Here is a 22,737-nt window from a genome sequence, read left to right as displayed (position 1 = left end):
AGAAATAATTCCACTAAATTTTGGAATGGATTAGTAAGGAACAGGGTTCCTGTCTAGAGGGTCTTGTCCCTCCATTCAGGGTCAGACTGATTGCTATATTTGGGGTCAGGAAGAAATTTTACCCCAAGGTCAGATTGGTATGGTCTGTGGGGGGTTTTGCCTTCCTCTGTAGCAAGGGGAGTGGCCCTCCACCCAGGACCTCTTGAGCACCTATTGACAACATTTCATAGAAGCAGGACATTGGCTGTCATGTTTCTCCTGCTTTACCTGTGCCACGTTAGGGTGTTAGGTCTGTGTTGTGTCAGGGTTGACGGTAGTTTTATGTAGAATTTAGATTATGGTTTATGTGGAATGGTTTGGATAGGGATAATCCTGCTTTAGGCAGGGGGTGGATGACCTCTGGAGGTCCCTTCCAGCCCTACTTCTCTATGGGCAGCTATATATACATGCTCCAGGGTAGGCGGGGCAAGGGGGCCATTTTAATTAGATGCCACTCTCAGATGCCACTCTAATTAACATGCCTGCAGCACCTCATGTATGCAGCATCCCACATTTCAAAATGGCTCCGGGGGTGCTTTAACTAAAGCTTAATCTACAAGTTTTAGTTAACGCGCTCCTGCCACCATTTTGAAATGCAGGACACTAAATACACGAGATACTGCAGCACGCTGGAGCGTTCTGCTCCGACATGTTCTAATTAGAAGATAGCCTTCTAAAGGAGAGGCTGTAGTTCAACTCAAAGTGCTTGAATTTGATAAAGGAATCACTTGGTGATATTCTTTGGCCTGTGTTATTCAGGAGTGTAGATTAATGGTCACTTTGAGCTTAAGTTCCACAAGTGGGTCTGGTCTTTTGACCATATGTGAGAAACTGAATCTGCTTTCTAATACAGTTCTACTGTGCATAAAGACCACCAAACCATGCCTTTTACACTGGGTTAGCCTGTCATTCTACATTCGGGGACTCAGTCCCATATGAAAAGTACCCGTAGTCTTTTCCCTCCAGCACATGCAGCTGAGGCAGTATGAGATAGATGCTGAAATCTTCCCATAATTCAGTGTCCCCACAGTGGCTGTGCAGCTTGGTAGCACGGACAAGCCAGCACAGTTGACACACACTTGTGCCAGGAATATTGCTGTTGATTGGATGCAGTGAACCATGTCATCTCAGCTGTATCTGTATCAGATGAGCATGTCCAAGACTGGTTACAGTTAACATGGTTCTATTTGCAGAATGGATGGGGCCAGAGAGAAGATTATGATGATTTCAAGTGTGGAATAAGCAGCATAAGCAGATGAGCCCAAAGGCTATTAGATCTTCTTTTCATGTAAATGCCCTTAGTGTTCAGAAAGAAAGGTTAAAGAGAACTACAGAAAGTAATAATGAAAAATGTGAAGACAACTTTGTTTTAGATAAAATGTCCTTCACCATGTTCCCCAAGGAGTTCAGTGAATGGGGGCAGATAAGTGAAGGAAGAAGCTGCTTGTAAACACATTACAAAACCTTGTCTGCCAAATATATGTTCCAGATTTTTTTTTAAGTGTCTGGCTCATGACTCAGTCCTGGTTCATTGCAGTTCGATCACAGCGTTGTTCCAAATTCAAGGGCTTTGTTCCTATTGGCAGAAAGACATATCATTGGGTTAATGGGTTTTGATCAGCATCAAAACCCTGACATAGAATAGCAGCTTGATTATTCAATTCAGGGCCATGTGTTTGATGGTAAATGGAAGCAACAATAGCAGCAGCAATTACTGTTTATTTGTATTAGCTGTAAAGAATTTTTTTATACTACACCATCCAGGACAGGGTATGGTGCAGGGGGGACTGTATGAGGGGCAGTTTGTGTTGCTGGGTCACAAAAGATTAGTGCATATGTGACATAAGAGGAGGAGAAAAATTGCCATAAAGGTGACAGCAGAAGTGAAGACTTATGTTTCATACAGCACTAAAGATACACCAGAGAAAATACACTTACCCAAAAGCTCCCAAGCTTGAACTCTCCTCAGACCTATAGTCCTCCCATTCCAAAGCAGGAATTTGTTTGTTGGGAAGAAGCTGCAAGTCTCCCTGATTTACATAATGCTGGCAAGAATAGTGCTATGGTGAAATGATCACCATAACTATGCTTTATGCTTCTAATGCATCTTTCATGAAATGATCTAAAAGCACTTTACAAACAAAATCACAGTGCTTCCAGAGAGGTATTGTCCTCATTTTAAAGATACACAGATTAAGATGTCCCTCACTGAAGGAAATGGCACAGGTTTTAAGTGAAGGTGCAATGTTACATCAGTTTTGATAACTTGTATAATTTCATTTGGACAGTCTTAAGTTGATTTAAACCTGATTTATATCAGTTTAATTTTTCCATGAAAGTTAGCAAGGAACACTAAACCAGTATAAATGGCTAGAAATCACTATTCATATGGCTGCCCAGGGTTTAAACTACAGTAAGAGATTAAGTAATATGCCCAAGAAACGAAACCTGGCAATTCTGATTTCTAGTTTCATGCCTCCCCACCCTAACCTACAGAGGCAAATTGACTAGCACTGGTTCCAATGTTCTTCCAAGGTTGTTTCTAAATGAAAACTAGCTTTTACAAAAACTGTTCTATTTTTGTGCAAAATTTTGGATTTGGCTTCAGGTTTTACTTGTTTGTTTTCCATCTTTTCCCCTCATTTTGTCCTATCTTGCCACTGGAAATTTGGAGAAAAATGAGAAAAACATGATTTCGGTTTTGTATTTCTAAAATTGTATTTCTAAATACTTTTCTAATTTGAAAAATATTCTAAACAATGAAAATGTACTAATTGCTAATATTTCTCATTTTCCAAAAGGTCTATTGTTGACACTTTGTGCTGCTAGCTCATGAACTAGAGGTTAATTTATGCCTGAGAAAGGAAAAACAGTACTAGTGTATGTTCTTCACAGGAAACAGAACTTGTATAAAGGACAAGATTATTGTGCACATATCGCAGGGAACAAAAGATTGCCGTGCAAGAAGAAGATCATTTTGTATGAGACACAAAAGACAAAGTTTTAGTGTCTGTGCAACACTAGAAATAACGGATTTCTCTTCAAGTGACAGCAGAGGAAAAAGAGTTTTGTGCTTGTGTCACAAAAGGAAAAGGATTACTGTGCAAATGATAGTGGAGGTAAAGGATTAGGTTGCATGTGACACTGAGAAGAGAGGTCATTGTGCATACGTCACAGGCAGAGGAGGTTATATGACACAGGGTAGAAAGAAGTCTTTGAAAGTCAAAAAGAAAATGAAAAAGAGAAGAGGGATTATTATTGTGCAAGTGTCACTGGAAGACAGTTCCTTATGGGGAAAAATAAATTGTGATGCTTCTGCAGGAAGGAGCATCATTTAGTTTAAAATAGAGTGCCCAGAATTTTCAGAGATGAAGACTTGTCTACCTAGAATGCTGAACCATTCATTGCTTTAAAAGAATACGTGGTTTCCACAAATATTAGCACTGTTTGAATAATGGTCTCTCAGATAGATACTTTGTCACCTTGACCTTCTGTCCCCAGCAGACAAAAGAGCTGGCTCCTGCTGTGATTTTTCCCCTCCAACAAGAAAAAAAACCAAGTACCTCAGAAGCTGCCCTATGTTCCCCAAGCAAGAAGAATTCTGTTTTCAAAGGCAGAAAGAGGAAACCCCAGACAAGGCAGGATGTGACATGCAAGCACCGTAGCTCCAGTGAACTTCCAGGTCTTTATTTCTTGGTTGGCTTTCCAGAATCATATAACTAAGAAGATAGATGGTTTGTATCTGTATACAAACAGAGAGGCAATGCAAGACTAAACACCTGATTTTCCTTTTATCTAGAAATCTCTTCCCTTAAAAAAAATTAAACAAAGAATCAATAGTTTTCACTTCTGCTAGGACACAGGGAGATAAGTTGGAGATATTCAGAATACCTGCCATGGAAAATTTGTGTTTCGACACCACAAAACCAACCCACAGCTTGGCAGTCTCTTATCAGGAGTATCAGGGAATGGCATATGTAGGTCAGGGCAGTGGCAGCACACCAGTGTTGCTTTTATGTGGAATAAGGAGGGTGAAAGAAGATGTAGAAACAGGAACAGTTTCTACTCATACTGCACCTGGTGTGGCTCAGGCCTCTCCAATCTTTTTTTGTACCATGACCTGATATTTGACTGCTCACAATATAGCATCTTCAGGTGCAGCCTAAACCTCTCTGTTCCAGGACCCACTGCACTTCAGAGGAGGTAGTGCTGGTATCTACTTAGTCACGGTCACTACTAGGGGCATATGCACCATTGCTAATTCTGTTGATCACAGGAGCCTTATGAGTGAGTTTTTGTCCCCGATATTACAGAGGAAGGGTAGATGCTACTCACCAAAAAAAACAGGTTTTTTCAGAGGATTACAAAAAGGGAATAAGATCATTATAATGACCTCATTTCCTCCAAATAAGTGCTGAGAATACTTTGGAGGATGCCTGTATGGTGAATGTGTACAGGTCTTCCTGTGTAGCAGCTTAGACAAGGATGCATGTGCAATCAATGATGGCAAATGAGCTGCTGTATGTCCATATATTTTGTGCTGTTGGTGTTGACTTTGTAGGAGAAATCTAATATATTGATTAGATTTCTTCAAAGCCGCATCAGTAAAGTGGCATGGCCAGTGGCTAATTCCTGCAGTGTAGTCTGCAATGGTCTGACAACTCCAGTCACCAGGAAACCTAAATATGTTATTACTTTGACCTCTTCATGCAGGGTATGATTCTCCCTGTCCTCACTTTCTCTCACATTTTTCTTATAATGGTCTGTTTATTAAATCTGTATCCCTCCATGAACTACTAATAGTACAACTTAGGCTGTGAGAACCCTGCATGGCTCAGTTCTTGATGGGCATCACCTAGTGGTCTTTGCTAGTTAATTTGCAGTGGTATAAAGAAAACCAAAGTCTGTACTTTACTTGAAGAATTTAATTAATTAAAAGGAATACTTCTCAGGATTCTATCCTAGTTCTTTGCCTCCTTCTGTAACGGGGCCCCTATCCCATTACTAGAGAGGCAGGGGAAATCTATCACACATTTGCTGCAGCTGAAGGAATGACTTAAGCTAGTCAAGGTGACAGCTTGGGAGAGTCTACACGGCACCCAGGACCAACAAGCTGCAGCATATGATCACCAGGCATGTGAGTGACAGTTGGAGTTAGGGGACTGGGTGTTAGTCTTGTTCCTGAATGAGGCTTCAAAATTAATGGCATGCTGGCAGAGTCCATATGAGGTCACCAGGAAAGTGGGGCCCATGAATTATGAAATCTGGCAGCCAGGCAAAAGAAAGGTCCACCAGATATCTCATATTAATATGTTAAAGTGGAAAGAAAGAGAAGCCCTGTTTATAGCACCCTGCCCTAAGCAATCAGAGTTAGGATCCTAGATAAGGGATCAGGAGGAAAAAAGCTAGGAGAGCACCTGATGGAATCTCAACAGTAACAGTTGGAAGAGATAGTAAGGAAGTTCCTGAGGTTTTTTTCCAGAAAACCCAGAGCCACTGTGTAACTTACCGTGGTGTTCACTCGAGTGTTTCAACTTCTCTGGCTGATCAGACACTGCTATCCCCTTGCGAGTTGGCAGCTTGCCCTTTAAGGTCTTTAGGGTCCCCAGGGGTTCTCACCTGCCATAACTTGGTTGTAATGATTATTGATGGGAGGAAGTTCTTAGGTCCTGCCTCTCCTGGTTCCCTCTCTGATCTCATGTGCAGAACTTTAGTCTCAGGGCTCCGCCTCCCTACCCAGCGCCAACCAAATATGATGTTAGGTATTGGCCAAGGCTAACTTCCGGTCAATCAGCCATGGCTGGGCATTAGCCCCTGTTTATTCTCAGTCCCAGTTTAGACAACTTGCTGTCCTTGTCAAGACCTCACTTTGGCCTGACTCATCTCCGCATGTACCCTGGGGCACCTTACTTCAGGGCTCACTCCCCCAGGAGGTACTCACAGCTTTTAACACTTTTCTGCTTCTCCTCTTTCTGTAGACTCACCACTGTCCCAGTCTTTATCAGCATTGTCTAGGATCCACAGCTTCTGGAGAGCTGAGTATCCTGGCTCCTCCTAGCCAACCTTACCTGGGCACCCCAACTCTCAGGGTTGCCACCATTTGCCTCTGCTGGAGTACCCACTTCCAATCCTCCCTGGGTGTTGGCTGGTGGGGATTTTACCACTCTTTCAGGGTGCTGGCCCAGCGAATCACCAGCAGCACACATCCATAAATCACACCCACACTGACACGGGGGGGCACCTTTGATCTTTGGTGGTGTTCTGCAGCTGCCGCTTTACCCACCACTCCTGCACCAGTGATAAGTTTCTTCTCATGGCAGTGTCCACACTGCCACTCCTGCACCAGCGGTAGGTTTCTTCTCATGGCAGCATCCCCACACTGGTTCATCAAACATTGGATTAAGACAACTCCTAACAAAGTTGTGAGGGAAGGATAGTGATGGATTCCCCAGTGGCTACAAGAACTGGTGAAAGAAGTATGTCAAATGTTATCTCAAGATATTATTCAAGATATGTGCAGTGAATGGTGAAGTCCTATAGTGATGATCCTGAAGAAAGATGGTATGATACACCTGTGCATGGACTTCCAGTAGCTAAACAAGATGGCCAAATTTGATCCCTACCTGATGCCATAAGTCGAGGACCTGATTGAGAAAATTGCAGGGTCTGCTTCATCTCCACTTCGGACCTGTGCAAGGGATACTGGCAGATCTCCCTTGATCAACACTTCAGGGAAAAAATGGCTTTTGCTACCCCTTGGGACCTATACAAATTTATCCACATGCCTTTTGAGCTACATGGGGACACAGCCACTTTTCAGAGGCTCATGGGCCATGTGCTAGCACCCCACCAAGGTTATGTATCAACATACGTTGATGATGTAATAATTTATTCAAAAGGATGGGAAGAACATCTAAAAGCCCTCAATGCCATCCTGAAGGAGTTGCAGAAAGCAGGCCTAACAGCTAGTATGCCTTGGGCCACAAAGAGGCCCAATACCTGGGATGAATCATGGGAGGAGGCCAAATTCAGCCTCTGATAGATAAGGTACAGACTTTAAGGGATTATCCCATGCCACACACGAAGAGGCGGGTACGGGTGTTCTTGGGTCTGGTCACTTATTATGAGAATTTAGTGCCAATGTTCTCTGAACTGACAGAACACTTGTTAGAATTGACTAAGGCAGTGGTCCCAAATAAGGTGTGGTGGACTGCTGGAGCAGCAAAAGTATTCCAGAGAGTGAAAGAAGTGTTATGTGCCCACCCAATGATACATGCGCTGGACTTTATGAAACTCTTCTTGGTACAAACAGACACATCCAATATAGATATAGGGTCAGTGTTATCCCAAAGAGGGATAGAGAGGAGGAGAAGGGAGGAGAACACCCCATAGATTACAATAGCTGTAAACTGCACCCACACAAGAGAGTGTATACCACTACAGAAAAAGAATGCTTACCTGTCATGTGGGCAATAGACAGTTTCTGATATTACCTCTTAGGAAGACCATTTATGGCAGTAATGGATCATGCCCTGTTGAAGTGGCTTCGTCACATGAAAATGAATAACCCCCAGTTGACTTGATGGAGTCTTAGTTTGCAAAACTATAACTTCATTATAGTTTTCATTAAGAGGACCCACAGAGTTCACAAAGTCATAGCACCATAAAGGAAAAGGTGGGGTATGTAACAGGGCCCCTCCCCACCCCATTACTAGAGAGGAAGGGGATCTTGGGGTGACTGGTTCTCTTCCCCCCTTTCCCTTTGTTTGTTCCTCTTTTCTTTCCTCTGTCTTTTTCTTCTTTTTTTTCTGAAGCCAAGTTAACTGGCAGAGAAGCCTGAAAAAATAGCCACCTAGCCTGGGCGCAAACAGTGCCTGATGGACCTGAGGCAGAACTGGAGGGTCAGGTAACCCAGGAAGGGCTTTATAAGCCCAAGCCCCAAGCCAGCAGGGCAGTCTGGCCATAGCAAGTACAGGAGACAGAACTCCTGATGAAAGAGCCCAAGGGCAGGACTTGGGATTGCAAGGGAAGGGCTGAGAGTAGCATCCAGAGCAGAGGAAACCTTGGAATCTGTACTGGGAGCAAGATAAGTAACCCAAACCTTTTTGGTTTCTTTTTTGCAAGCACTACTTCTCGGTAAGGCAGATCGAGCAATCTCTTTGAGTTGAAGTAAATGAGCATGGCTTTGGTTCCTTTTCTCTTTTTATTCCCTGGAAGATTGGGTTGTGGCCATAAGGGAAGCAGAGGCTACTGACAGGGGTGCCTGGGGATGCCCCAAACTAGGTACAACTTGTTCAGATGATGGAAGACAGAAACTGGGATATAAGCCCAGAACCTATGAGGAGAAAAGCTCAGCAAGGACTGAATGGGGAGCAGACTCAGAACTCAGGAAGGTCAGACCCACAGCTCAGAGGCCTTTATAAGGGGTCACAACACGGTCAAGGGGGTCCGAAGTTGTGAGGGCACAACTGAAGCTGAACCAAGAGCTTACAGTTCTGAGCAGTAGACCCCAGGCAGAAAAATTCAGCTAGAGTAAAAATGGGATGAGACTAAGGGGGCCACAGTCCAAATAAGGGTCTACTACCCAAAGCCCTCTGTGTCCTCAAGGCTACTCCCTTGTCAATTCATTACTTCAAGGTATGGCAGGTTTGGTCACAGGGGGTGAGGGAAGACCCTAGAGGAATAAGGGAAGCCAGCAGGGAAAGGGCCAGGAAGGTGTGTTGACCATCCCAAACAAACCTTATCACTAATGTATTTCCTATCCAGACATATTCAGGATCTAAATTCTAATAGCCTTATTCACATGGAGTAGTACCTTGTTTCACAAATGTTTCCATTGTCCAAGTTGTTCTATAATTTACTGGTGAGAAGAGGCCTGATCTTGTGAAGGGAGGAATACTGACCAGTATTAAGACAGTTTGCCACCTTCCCATCTGAGTTTTGGTAGAGGAAAAGGAAATGTGAGGGAAGCATTTGCTGAACTTTTTCAAGCATGGCTGAAATTCATGAACCAATGAATGAAATGGCGAAACCAGTTTGAGTGGGTTTGAGAGTCAATGTAAATGATTTATATAGCTCCCACAGGCAACTACCTAGAACAGTGATTCTCAAACAGAGTGCCACAAGATCCTTTTAAGGGTGTATAATGTTAGCACTGTTAGGAGTGCAAACACTCACACATGATTCTCAAGATAAATCCAGGGATTTTTTAATAGAAATCTACTGTCAAAAACATTCTGACCTGTTGTGAGTCCTTTGAAATAAAAGAATTGCTCTATTTTTTTCTGTAGTCAAAAAGTTAGTCAAAACTAAAAGCTGGCATTTTCTGAGGGATGTCTTGAGCCTGACAAAGGTTGTCCTGAGTCTAAAAAGGTTGATAATTACTGCCCCAGATAGTGGTGAATTCTCTAGTCTACACTGTTTTATCTTTTAATCTATCCTTTCAGAAGAAATATAGGCCAGAACTAGAATCATGACTGAGAAAAGCTTTGTTTTTAAATTCTCTTTTTAAGTGCAATAAAAAATTAAGGGTAACGTTCTGTATTTAACTCACGTACTGTCAACCTCTTTAATTGTTAGGCTTTTTCCATGGAGTAGATAATGGGCAGGGTCTCCTTTAAAGCTTCTAGCTCTCAACAGTTGGTATCTCTCAGTGGTCAGTGATGGTACCTTAAATGCAACACTTTCACTATTCCATTTTTCAGTTGGGAAACATGAAAAAAACTCTTTATCATGTAGGGTCTGATTCACAAACCAGTGAAGTTAATGGGAGCCTTTCTTTTGATTTCCATGGCTATTAGAAAGGCCATAAAGGAAGTACATAGGCTGAAGAGATGCTATTGAATTACTTACCTGAGAATCTGATTCCAAATTTGACATGCCCAAACTGAAGCACACTTGCACTAGTTATAGATGATATAATTGCTTAACAACTAGATTGATTTTTAAAACTGTTTTATGCTAAAAACTGCACACGGTGTTTTCAGTGCAACTTTCAGCCATAAAGAATATACCTGTTTTTCAAAGCTTAAAACTCAGTACACATTTCTTTTGTCATTTACAAATCATTCAAGGGATTTCGGGCCGGATGACTTTTACACTGAAATAATATAAAATTAACCATTTGGGTATGAAGATCAGTAGCTTTGATTGAGTCTTACTTCATTTGAGCATGAATCTAAAAGAAAAATTGGCTGTAAATCCTGTCTCAGAGTGGGAATGAGTTAATTGTAAATCAGGGATACAGCTGAATTTCACACAACTCTGTTAACAATCCATATTAGAACAGAAGAGCAACCTTGGACATAAAGCTGCAGTGGCAGAGATTCTCTTTAGAGAGGATGGATTTACAGCATTGGAAGGCACCGTTGGTTCAGCAAAACTAGGTGGCACAGTCCCAAAAGTGGCTGCTGCTGCAATCTCTGATATGTTGATTCATTCCACAGACTGATTCATTCTATCTACTCTCTAGCTGGCATCCCAAACTTTGTAGTTATCTTCTCACAAGAAGATCACAAAAAAGGCAGTGGTGTAACAGGGCCCTCATTTTCTTCAGAATAAATCCCCTCTGAGATGTACTGCCTACTGCAGGGACAGAAACCATCCACTTAGATGGCATGGGGTGGCCTAAGGTCTGTGTAGAGGTGAGAATGAGACAGTGCAGGCTTCAATCAAGGTTATCCCACAGATTCAAGTCTTCATACCCATGGTTTCACTACAGTTCCATTCCTTAGACACTTATACATTTGCAAAAAAGCAGGAAATATGATTTCCTCATTTACTTCCCTATTATGTTAGGGATTCTGTGTTTTACCTGTTATAGATGATGAAATCACTAACCCTGAAAGCTCCAAGCCCTTTATTTAGAAATTAGTGACTTCATCAACACAGGCAAAGTAAACACAAAGCCCTGAACTTAGATCTTGGCAGGTAAAAACCTTTCCAGGCCAAGATGAGGAAATAAAGAAACACTAATGGTAACACTAGTCTATGAGCCTTTTAATAAATGAAAAGTCCAACAAACTGAAGCTAAAAGATCTGGAACCAATAGGCCAGGGTCATCTATGGGGTAACACTCGTGTTTATCCAGTTCAAACAATGGAAAAGGGAGAAATCACTGGTAGTAAATGTGATTAAATGAAGCAAACAATACAGGCTCTACTCTAACTGCAGTTCATCATGCAATTAGTTTCTTAACAGCTTCACCATTCAGAGGGCCTGTATACTGTCTCAAAGCCATGCCAACCAAATAAATCAGCTTTACGTACACAACTGTCGATCAAAACTGAATCCATAGACCTCAGAGCTAACCCAGAAGGATAAATTAGGTGGGAGAAGGAAAAAAAAGCATAAGTAGGTAGACAGACACAAGACTATGAGGAAAAGGGAATGTATCTATGCAGTATTGAATTACTACAACAATGTAGCCAGAGATTTACATATGGAATTGTCTAAAGCATTTCTGTCAGCAGCACTCATAATGCTGTAATAATATTTTGTCTTACCAGTAAGCATAATGGTGAGATTTAAAGTTGATAAGCTATGAATGAAATAACAAACATCAAGTTCAAAAGCCTACTCAAATCTACCAGCGCATTGGGCAAGCATAGCTAAGGTACACCAGTTTCTATAGCCAACAGCACACAAGGAAGTGAGGCTGAGTGACCAGATATCACTTACAGCTGTGTCAACTGGGGACAACATTTGGCATGTCCAGAGCAAACCATGGACTTACACTTCTAGAAATATAGTGAGGCAGCTTAACTGTTCAGCCACCATACCCCATGATCAAATAAATGCCTCCCAAATTATTATAAATCACAAATTACAGAGTCATTGGGCTAGCAGGGACTTTGAGGATCATCTACTCCAATCCCCTGCACAAATGGAGGATTTGGTATTCCTAGAACATGCCAGGTAGATGTCAATCCATCCTCTTTTTGAAAACCTCCAATAAAAAGATTCTATAATTTCCCTTGGCAACTTATAGCTAGGATGTCTTCTCTGAGGTTTTATCTAAATCTGCTTTGCTATAGTTTAAAACCTTTGCTTCATGTTCTGCCTTGTGTCACAAAGGAGAACAACTTCTCCCCATTATTTAAAAACATCTGATTCCCTATTCAGCTATATTCCTTCACACTGAGTCAACAGTGTTTTGATTGGATACAAAGAGCGGAATCTGACCACAGTCAAATACTATACATTAAGGCCACTGACAAACGTGAAAAAAAAACAAAACAGCACTTTACCGGAAGAAGCAACACATTAGTTCAACCCAGCTCCCCAACGTCTGTATAGATTGGGCACTTCAGTGGGTCTTTTTTGTGCTTTTATCTAACAGCTGATTCTATTCTTGATAGAATCAGCTATTAGATAAAAGTTCCAGTAAGCCCCGCTGAAGTGAGCGACCTATACAGACGTTGGGCAAGTCAGGTCGAACTAATACAGTGTCTCTTCTGTGCATGAGCTACACTGGGTATGGAAGGTGCACTGAGCTGAAAGTTAAGTGTCATTTTTGCTTTTTTTATTATGTCTGTAAGCAGCCTACGGGAACCCTACCTTACCACATGCAATGAGGGGAGGCTAAAAAAATTAATGACTGGAACAGTGACCTCCCCTATGCTTACAACCTGCTAAAATAAATTAAGCAGGGTGCATCTACACGAGACATTAAAAGTGCAGTAGATTAAATCTACTGTGCATTAGTGTGTCATGGCGAAAGCCTAGCTAATGCACCAGTGCACAATAGAATTAATCTACTGCATATTAGCATTATGTAAAATACATGCACCAGCACTACTGCACAATAGCACCAATTACAGTGCATTAAGTTAGTACCCGTTAATACAGGTACTAAACTTAACGTGCCGTAATTACAGCGCATGTAGACATGCCCGCTAAGAGGCAAAGCCAGGGTTGTTAAGCTTACAATGGCACAACCACACTAGTGCCATTGAAACAACAATAGGCCCAAAGCTGACTTGGGGAAATCCTCTTCAATATTGCCAGATCTCACAACATTATTGCAAGTTTTATGATAATTGATGTTTCTCTTAAAGTTCAATTCCTAGAGTTATGTGAAGAGTTTTCATTTGAAAAAAATAAGTTTCTGGCCCTCAATGTTGCAGAGCAAACAATCTGAAGGTAACCCAAATTCTTAAAGTCTAGAAACAAATTTTAAATCTCATGATTTTTGACGCCATTATATTTTCTAAGGCATAACTCAGGATTTTTGGTTGTTTGGTATTGGTAGTCTTGCATGTATTACTGCATTAACCTCCATAAATATGGTCGGCCAAGCTGCTCACTAAAAAACAAAAAAAAGGAACATGGATGACCTTAAACATTTTTGCAAAAATAAATCCTGTTCTTCCCTTAATATAGAAATTTCAAAAGTTAGAATTTTAATGAAGTTTCTACAGTAAAAACTTTTCTTCCAGCCCAGTACTTATTTAAAGTAGGGAGGAACATTTGTGCAAATATGAAAGAAAACAGATGTGTTTTTTTAAGTCGGTGACATTTCAGATGTGAAAAATTTTGACCAGTTCTAAGTCTCACAAAAATAATAATTCAGTTATTACTCACAAGACATGTGAATGGTTTAAAATAGGAAGTGGAGGTGTGATATCAGCTTAGGTCACAAATTTCTTAAGAACTGATGTAAACTCCTTTTTTTAACATCTATTGAAAACCATCCGTGGGCTTCATGCTTTATGCAGCTGAGACTGACATATACACAGGCCTTGACTAAAGAGTTTAAAGAGTAAGGGCCCATTCTGCAATCTCTTATGTCTATATAGCTACATCTGTAAGTAGTCCTACTGACTTAATTGGAATTAAACACAAAGAGAAAAATGTGCTTGAATGTAAGTAGGATTGAGTCGTCAGGGTCCAATACTGGAAAAAATGTATTAGCTGGTATAGTAGGGCTGTGCACCATAATAATCAGTTACAATGACATCAGAGAATGCTAATAGTAGTACTTCCCCCCAGTAGTAATTCAAGACTGGACTTGTCATCATAAAATTGGTGCAAGTGTGTGTCTGTGTGTGTGTGTGTGTTATATATGAAGGGTATTGCAATCCATCCCAGCATTTAGAAATACTAAATTTAATCTATCTATGGCATATATGCCATACATGTCACAGACACAGGCTGTGATACTCTCATGCTGTATAACACTATATTCCAAATATATTTCCATTGATTTCAGTGCACTTATTCATGCTAGAAGGTACTAATCAGTGTGAGAAAAAAGGAAGGGGTTTCACAATCGGACTCTTAATGAATATATACAGACTAAAAACCTGATTCTTATTGCGGTGTTATTACTAGAGGTATTTAAAATTATCTAATGGAATATTTTTTTCAGTAAAAAATAAATACCATTTTCTCAAAATGGAACTTTTTCAAGGAATGGTTTGATTCTAAGAAGAAAAAAAATTCAAAGGAAACATTTTAATATGGGCATTATAATTTTTTATGTTTCAACTTTTAATTGTAAAATGATTTTCTTTTTACTTGTAGTTTCAAACCACCCAATTTTTTAATTATTCTCATGAAATTGTAAATATTTTGCTCTTCTTCTGAGTTGAAATTAAAATACATTTTAAATACCAGAATTTCCTGCAAAATTAAAATTCCTCTTCCTACACAGCTCTGATTACTTAGGTTTATGTAACATGAGGAAGGCCCCATTAACCTCAGTGGAAACAGAACCTTGGCCAATTTGTGCTAAGTTGAGGGTCAAATCCTGCCTCAGAAATCTCATATTTGTACATTTTAAGTCAGAACTGTTTTTGTGTAGGTTATCCAAGTTTTCAGGATTTAAAGACACCAAGTATAAAATGTTGCACTCTGACCCTGTAATCCCATGAGTATATATTTTATGAAAATTTATTGTGGTAAAATACTCCAGCAAAAAAATCTGTGTTTTGATCTAAAATGGGGTTTGGAATTAATGAGACTCTTTAAAAAAGTTTAGGTAAGTCAAGTAATTGCTACATTGTCTACATTAGAACATAGGGGAATGGAAGAATGAACTGGAAGCATTTTCTTGCAACAAACACTTTGGGATTGTTTAACTAAAGCACTTTGCCCAAGGCATATTATAAGTTACTTTTTTATTTAATACCATTTGTATTATTGTCTGTGTAAGACATCCTGTTCCACAGCTATCTCTGGTGTAATTCCATTGAAGACAATGTACTTACACCAAGGGTAAATTTGGCCTCATCCTGTTTTACTTAGATAATTTATTCACCTTGGAAACCAGAATTGCCTACAATTAACTATCCATCAGTTCTAAAAATCTGGCACCTAGTATAAAAAAAAACAATAAAAGCTGATCCAAAGAATTCCTGTTCTTGTTTGTACCTGTCAACTAAAAGTAGAGCAACAGTGGTGATAGTTTCAATTGATAATCCTAGCAAAAATTATCTATCCTCCATACAGGATGAATTAAAATTAAGCAGCAACTTGTACTTATTCCTTATAGTTCAGGTTCTAAAGTGGTACTTTAGCTTACTGAATTAGTTTAGGGTTAAATTCTAGCCTCATAAATATGTAAAACATTCTCCTTTACTTCAGTGGCATTTGTTCATAAATGTCTGAAGTTGGAGACTCTATCCCTAGGGTGTGACAGTTTTCTGTATTTGAATTAGTAAGGGTATTTTTATCACAAAACAAAGATCAAATGCTCAGTGAGAGAAAGCTTTGGTCTGTCATACACTAAGGACCTGTGATGTCCAGCTTTAATATTGCCACCTATAAAAGCAACATCACTGTGTCATCAGCCCAAAAACTGTATCAGGATGCTTTCAATTTCTTGCTGGAAACGATTTATCAACCCTGTAGAAATAGTCATTGTCCACAAGCACTGAGGATCCTCAAAACTGAGTTGGGAAAATTATGGGGAAAATATTTAACAAAAAGGTCAGGATATTTTTTTCTCTGTTTAATCAAAAATTCTATGATTTCAACGTTTTCTGATCAGCTGTAGTTAAAATGAATCCACCAGGTCTTAAATATCCACATGATGGCTTTGACCCTGAGTACATCTAGTCTTGTGATAGTTGCATATGTACAGTACCTAGAAAGCAAAGACACGCATCGCAAGATTCAGTCAGATGGCACTAGATCTTATTTACACTGATGTAAATCACAGTAACTTTGCCAATTCCAGAGGAGTTATTTCAGATATATGACAAATTGTGTATAAATAAGTTTGACGCAGACTGGTTAGGAAATGATGTTTTCTTCTACGGAAAAAAATATGAAAACATTTTTTCCACTTGCATCATTTTTTTTCTTTTTCTTTTTTTAAGTTTCCAGCAAAAAAACTAAAACAAGAAAATAATTGGGGTTTTGGTTCTAAAAACCTTTTGGCCCAACCTTTTTCTTACTGAAAATTGATCTTTTCACAAATATTTCCATTTAATTGTAAACCTAATTTCTCTAGAACAAAAATCCTCTAATGGCATTTTTTTTCTGATTCAGAATTCACACATTGCTCAGCAGATGTTGAAGAATCAGGTAGGTAGTGAGAATCCCAAGTAACATATGCACTTCCATAAGGTTATGTTCAAAGTTATCAGCAAGAAGGATAAGAAAGTTTGGACCCACAGTTAAAGCACTTGCCTGGACTAAGAGCTGTGCAAATAATTGATTTTTTTGTTGTTCAGGAATTCAGCTGCTCCACTAAAGGGCAAACCTGTTATCCTCCCCATATGAAGAAGGGTAATGTTTACATAAAACACTCATAAAAATAAAAAAATGGTAAAAATGCATGAGGGAAATAAACCAAAAAAAAGTCTAACTTGGCATTCACTTACACTAAGGTAAATGTAGACTGACTGCAATGTAGCTAAAAGAAGAATTTCCTTCATTATTTAAAACTAGCTTATTTCTTCTGGCTGATATACTTATTTCCCTTCCATTTTGGATGCAAGAATTAAACAGTAACCACACAATTTAAGATCCCTCCTTTGTAGCAAGCTTTATCTACTGATGAATATATGATGCTTGGACAGAATTTCTTATTAAAAGTCATGGTCTAGTGAAAAATATGGATTGAATGTGCTCCTGTTTTCTAGTACCAAGCTGAATGCTCTGCAGCTCATTATGACAACAGAGCTAAGGGAAATCACCAGAGCGGCTTTTCAGCCATTGATTCTCCTCCCTCCCTCCTTCTATCTCCCTCTCTCGCTCTCTTTATCTGTCTTTCTTTCCTATGTTGCCTAAGGGCTCAGTTGGCTTTGTGAATGCACTTCCTTTTGCGGGCATGCTTTGATTGCATCTCCTATTACGGAAGGGGGGAGGAAAACAGCAAGGGGTGCAGGCTGGTTTGTTTTTTACATTGTGGTCTCTCAGTGAAATGAAAGTCATTAAAAAAAGAAAACATCAAGAGGCTATAGCTCCTGTAGAAGCCATTCCATGGTAGCTGAGTGCATCTGCTTTTTCTCACCTCTAACGCAAATCAATATGGCTTTAACTGATTTCCCTGATGTCTAGTTTTCTTATGTTGCCCTGTTGTCATTCCAGTCATTCTGTTAGCCGTTCATGCCTACCTCTTCCTCCATTCTCTCAGCCCCTTCTCCTTGCTTTCTTAAACTTACTTACTCCACTCTCTCTCTTCCCTTTGACACACATTTTTTCTCTCTTGTAGTCACACCTTCATCACACTATCTAAATACACATGTGCACACACATGCTGTCCATCTATGTCCCTCATACTGCCTAGCTGATGTACTTGCACAATAGGTACTTGTCAGGAGTTTTTCTTCTGATGTTGCAGTTGATGATGAAGTGCTAATGTTTCCTGGTGCTTCTGTATGGCAAATATTTTCTGTCTTAAAAAAAGAGAAAAAAGACAGATCTGAGTGTACTCAGTTCTTTTTATCTTTCTTCCCACCACACAGAAGTAGACACTGCTGAGAGTAAACATGTCACTATGGCTATAAAGGAAAGACCTCCCAAAATTTTGACTGAGCACTGACTGAAAGGCAGATAAGTACATGGCACTGGGACTCTCCCATTTTTCTAGATGCTATGTAATCTTGGATTTCGTCTGTTCAGATCACTAGGTATAATAGACCCTTGGAAATGCTTATGTATCTTCTAAGTGTAGTGACTTAGTAGTGATATGACCTAAAGAAAACAAGGCTACATCAGTGCAGTCAGCTTAGCACAATATACCCCTGAATCCCCTTATCACTTCACTGATGCACATAAACACATTAGAAGTTTATTCCAGGCAGAACTCCATAGCTCACAGGCAAACCCTCTTTTGTTAGTATAACTTCTAATTTTTCTTGTAATTTCTTTAAGTGTTATGCATTTGTCTTTTTTTATATTAATTGATACTTTTGTCTAACCATTCATAGCTAGGAAAAGATTATTTGTTAATGCTTAGCCTATGCTGTGCTGCATTTAAGTGATTTGTTGTAGTTAAGATTTTAGAACATACCAAAGTGAAAATAGGGCAAAACTATTTCTTGCCTTGCAGTGTGTTTTCAAGGAAAGCAGATGTCTTTTTCCTGAAAGGGGCAAGAAGCTCCTGCAAAGCTTTGTGAAATTTAAAACAGAATTAAATAATGTTTGTTGAAAGCTTGTGTTTTGGTGAAGAAGGTAGAGAGCTATCTTTCTTCTCAAAGAGAGCTGAAAGTTAAGCTTATAACATACCTGCTAACATTGACCAGGTACAGACATTACACTTTTACTGGTATAAGTGACCAGAAACCAATCTATAGCTGTAATAAAACAGAAGTTTTGCACACAAAACCAATCTATACCTGTAACAGAACAGAGGTTGGGCATAAACCGATTTAAGTGAACAGAAACTGGTTTAAACCTGTAACAGAACAGATGTTCAGTGCACATAAACTAGTTTGAAAATGGCTGAAACCGGTTTGAGATAAACCTGGTTAAATGTAGTATCAGACTTAATGGATTTGGCTCAAACTGGTTTATGCAATGTCTGCCCTAGACCTTCACTGGTTTAAGATAAATCAGAGTCCCTCAGCATCCCAGCATGCTCTCTGGCTGGTCGGGGCTCTCTGCTCTACACCAGGGCTGGCCCCTCCCCTCTGCTGCCTCACTGGAGCTCAGCGGTCTCTGCAGGTATCTGCCTGGCTTCTCATCCCCTCCTCCCCTCCCCACTCTGTGCTAAGCAGGAATTGCCCCGTCCTTCACAGATACCTCTCAGTATTAGCTAGCAGACCGCATGCTGGCTACAGTCCATGCTGTGGGAGACAACCAAGGCAAACAGGCTTTTTGGAGTTATTCAACAGGTAGCTTCATGTGCTTCATTGGAAAAGCTGTTTAAGAGCTGTTTGCTTGCCCCCTCCCCCTCACCACTCCCTGCAAAGCAGAAATTCCACCCTCCCCTCTGCCTTGTGGAGAAGGTATCTGTGTACTAGCTAGCAGATCGCATGCTGGGTCCATGCTGAATCAACAGGCAGAATTAACATGTAGCTGGTAATGTCCCTCTGTTTTCTTATTGGAGCAATAAACACTGAGATAGGGGTGACACTGTTATCAGCCCCCCCTCACCCCCTATCCCCAGCCTGCTTGCCTGCCAGTTTGCTGCAGACAGTATACAGAAGCAGGGAGGGAGATTGAAAAACTCCATATCATCAACAGATGCATGCACTGTTGCCTCAGTGCTAGCTGGGGGCTGGCAACACTCCCGCCCCATGAGCAGTGAGCCAGGAAAAGCCTGGGACTGCAGGCAGCCTGGGGGTTTACACCTCTCCCTAATCAGAGCCTCCTTCAGGGACCTAGCCACACTCCCCTCAGCTCAGCTCTGCAAGGGAAGGGAGGGCTGCTCTAGCACCCCCTGGCTTCCTGCCTGATCCACTGCAGGCATGTGCCTAAATTTCCCCAGTCCAGAGGGATTGTCTATATGGCTGGAAACTGGTTCAGCCTAGCCAGGTTAAACTAATCTGCAAAGTTTGAACCAATTCAGGCTCAGGCTTTTTTGAACGTCTGTCCCTAGCCATAGACTGGTTTAAAAATGGCAGAACCTGGTGTAAGATTTGCACCCCCCCATCAACAAAGGGTGAATGTGCATCCTGTTCGCTATTGATCTAGACTGTGTCATTTACAGAAAACTACATAACTTAGATCAATTCCACCTCAAGCTTTTTGAATGCCTGTACCTAGCCATTGTCAGCAATGTGTTTCACTACTGACACCACTGAAGTGAATGAAATGGCTTGTGGAGTATAATTCCCAACCTCTTAAGGTCTGGCAGTTAGCAAAGACCCAAAATGAGAGAGACAAATGTTCATAATTCCATTGTTCAGGGTGAGTGAGACTTATTGTATGCTCTATTTCATCACATCGTGTTTTGGAGGTAAATGGTTTTCACCCAGAAAAGAGAGAGAATGTCAAATGTGTGTGGAGTGAGCAGACTATTGGGATTAAAATGGATAACATCAGAAAGGGAAGTATATTTGAGAAGTACCTTGTGGAAGAAGACATAATGGCTATGTAGGTAAAGGGAACAAAATCCATATCTGAACTAACTGCTCTTTTAACATGGCCAGCATTAGTGAGCATAGCCTTGAACTAAACAAGTTGCAGAAAGACCGCAGTTAGTATTGGGTGACTTGAGAAAAACACCAATCCCCGCCCGCCCCCCCACAAAAAGTCAAAGGCATGTGGGGCACAGATTCTGGCTTGGCCTTATCCCTGCAATTCTTTTCTGCTAATAGTTGTTTGCCTGTAGACAAGACTTTTCTCTAATCCTCTGGTGTTGATCCAGATCTCAAAGCAACTCAAAATGCCTTATAACCATTTTCCACAGACAAGCAAGAGTTTGCTTACTATATATGTGTTATTATTAGATCAGTGTTTGAGTTAGCAGTGCTTCTTTAATGAGTGAAATCATTAACACATCCTTTGAATGGTCACTGAACTCCATTACGCATTGCTGATATTCAGCCTTGCCTAGCCTTTGTTGACAGAATTCATATTACACAGCAGATCATTACTGTTTCTGGCTACTTTCAGTAGCATGTATTTTTATTTCCCAAGCCTTGCAACTATTTGATGTAGTGAACACAATACATCAGCTAAAGGACAGGGAACACTAGACAAATAGTTTTAGCTATATGCATTGCTAACAGTAGAACATGTGCAAAAAGGTATATTACACCCCCAGTTCCATAATGGTTTGTTGTGGCATTGCTTTGCTAGTGCCTCTGTGCTTGATTATTGGTTTCATTGCACTTGGGTCATAAATGAAAGCCATCTAATGCTAATGACCATGATGCCCACCCTAATCATGCATTTGAAATATTAATAAAAATAATTTATGTCATGTGACTGCTTTTTAACTAGCTGCTTTCAAGACTTTAGATCAGGATTATAAAAGATGTGCATTTGTAAGTTATTAGCCTTGAGCACATAAGCACCATATACTATAGGGAGCACTTTTGTAGCACTTTAAATTAATTTATTGTTATTCATTCCAGCTGTCTGTGATGTAAACCTTTGGCTATAAATTTGTACCATCATCCAACACACCATTAAACTAAAGTGGTGCCCGTGCTAGAGCATATAATAAAACATATGAATAAGATTTCTTTGGGGACACTTTTTAACTCTCCACTCAGTTAATGACACAAGTAAAGTGAGATAACATAGTTACCCTGTAACTATGTATTCATACAACTATGTTTGATGGGGGGGTCATTATAGAATTCCACTATTATTAAATTCTGACTATGTTTTTCTTCACCAGATTGTTTTAATTCAAACTCCGGTCACTGATTCAATTTGGCGGAGATTCAGCCCAATTCAGTGGCCAAATCCCTGAATCTGAATCGAATCAGGAGACCTATTAATCTCCCCAAATCAAAGCAGAACCCTCCGAATCGATTTGGTGAGATTTGGAAAGATTCAGCGATTTGGACATAGAAACAGCTTTAAATGTTTTTCTACATAGCTCTAGGTAGCAGACGGCTCATGAATGCTCTGATGCTGGGGCACATGGAGTGTCCCACAGGAGCGTGAGGGGGGGTCCCCAGTGCACTTAGCAACAGACCTGGAAGTGGACCAGAAGCACTTCCAGTCCACTTCCGGGTCTGCTGGTGAGCACACCAGGGGGCCTCCCCCCACCCCACCAGATCAGCGACTGGTGCCTCTTGCGTCTGGGGGGGCACCCAGGGTCCCCCTGTGGCTGATCACTGAGCCTAGATTTCATAGACATTAGGGCTGGAAGGGACCTCGGAAGATCATCGAGTCCAGCCCCCTGCCCATAGGGCAGGAAGTCAGCTGGGGTCATAGGATCCCAGCAAGATAAGCATCCAGTTTGCTCTTGAAGGTGTTCAATGTAGGTGCTTGAACCACCTCCGGTGGCAGGCTGTTCCAGACCTTGGGGGTTCGGACAGTAAAGAAATTCTTCCTTATGTCCAGCCTGAAACGTTCTTGTAGTAGTTTATGACTGTTTGACCTAGTCGTCATCCCTTGGGGCACTCTGGTGAACAAATGTTCCCCCAGATACTGGTGGTCACCCCTGATAAACTTATAGGTGGCCATCAGATCACCCCTGAGCCTGCGCTTTTCCAGGCTAAAGAGCCCCAGGGCTCTCAGTCTGTCATCGTAGGGTCTGCCTCCCTGACCTCTGATCAGGCATGTGGCTCTTCTCTGGACTCTCTCAAGCTTCTCCACATCCTTTTTGAATTGTGGAGC

Source organism: Alligator sinensis, unplaced genomic scaffold (genome assembly GCF_000455745.1).
Source record: "Alligator sinensis unplaced genomic scaffold, ASM45574v1 scaffold188_1, whole genome shotgun sequence".
In the NCBI taxonomy this organism is placed as follows: domain Eukaryota; kingdom Metazoa; phylum Chordata; order Crocodylia; family Alligatoridae; genus Alligator; species Alligator sinensis.
The sequence above is the reverse complement of the archived record's forward strand: the minus strand, read 5'-3'. Positions refer to the sequence as shown.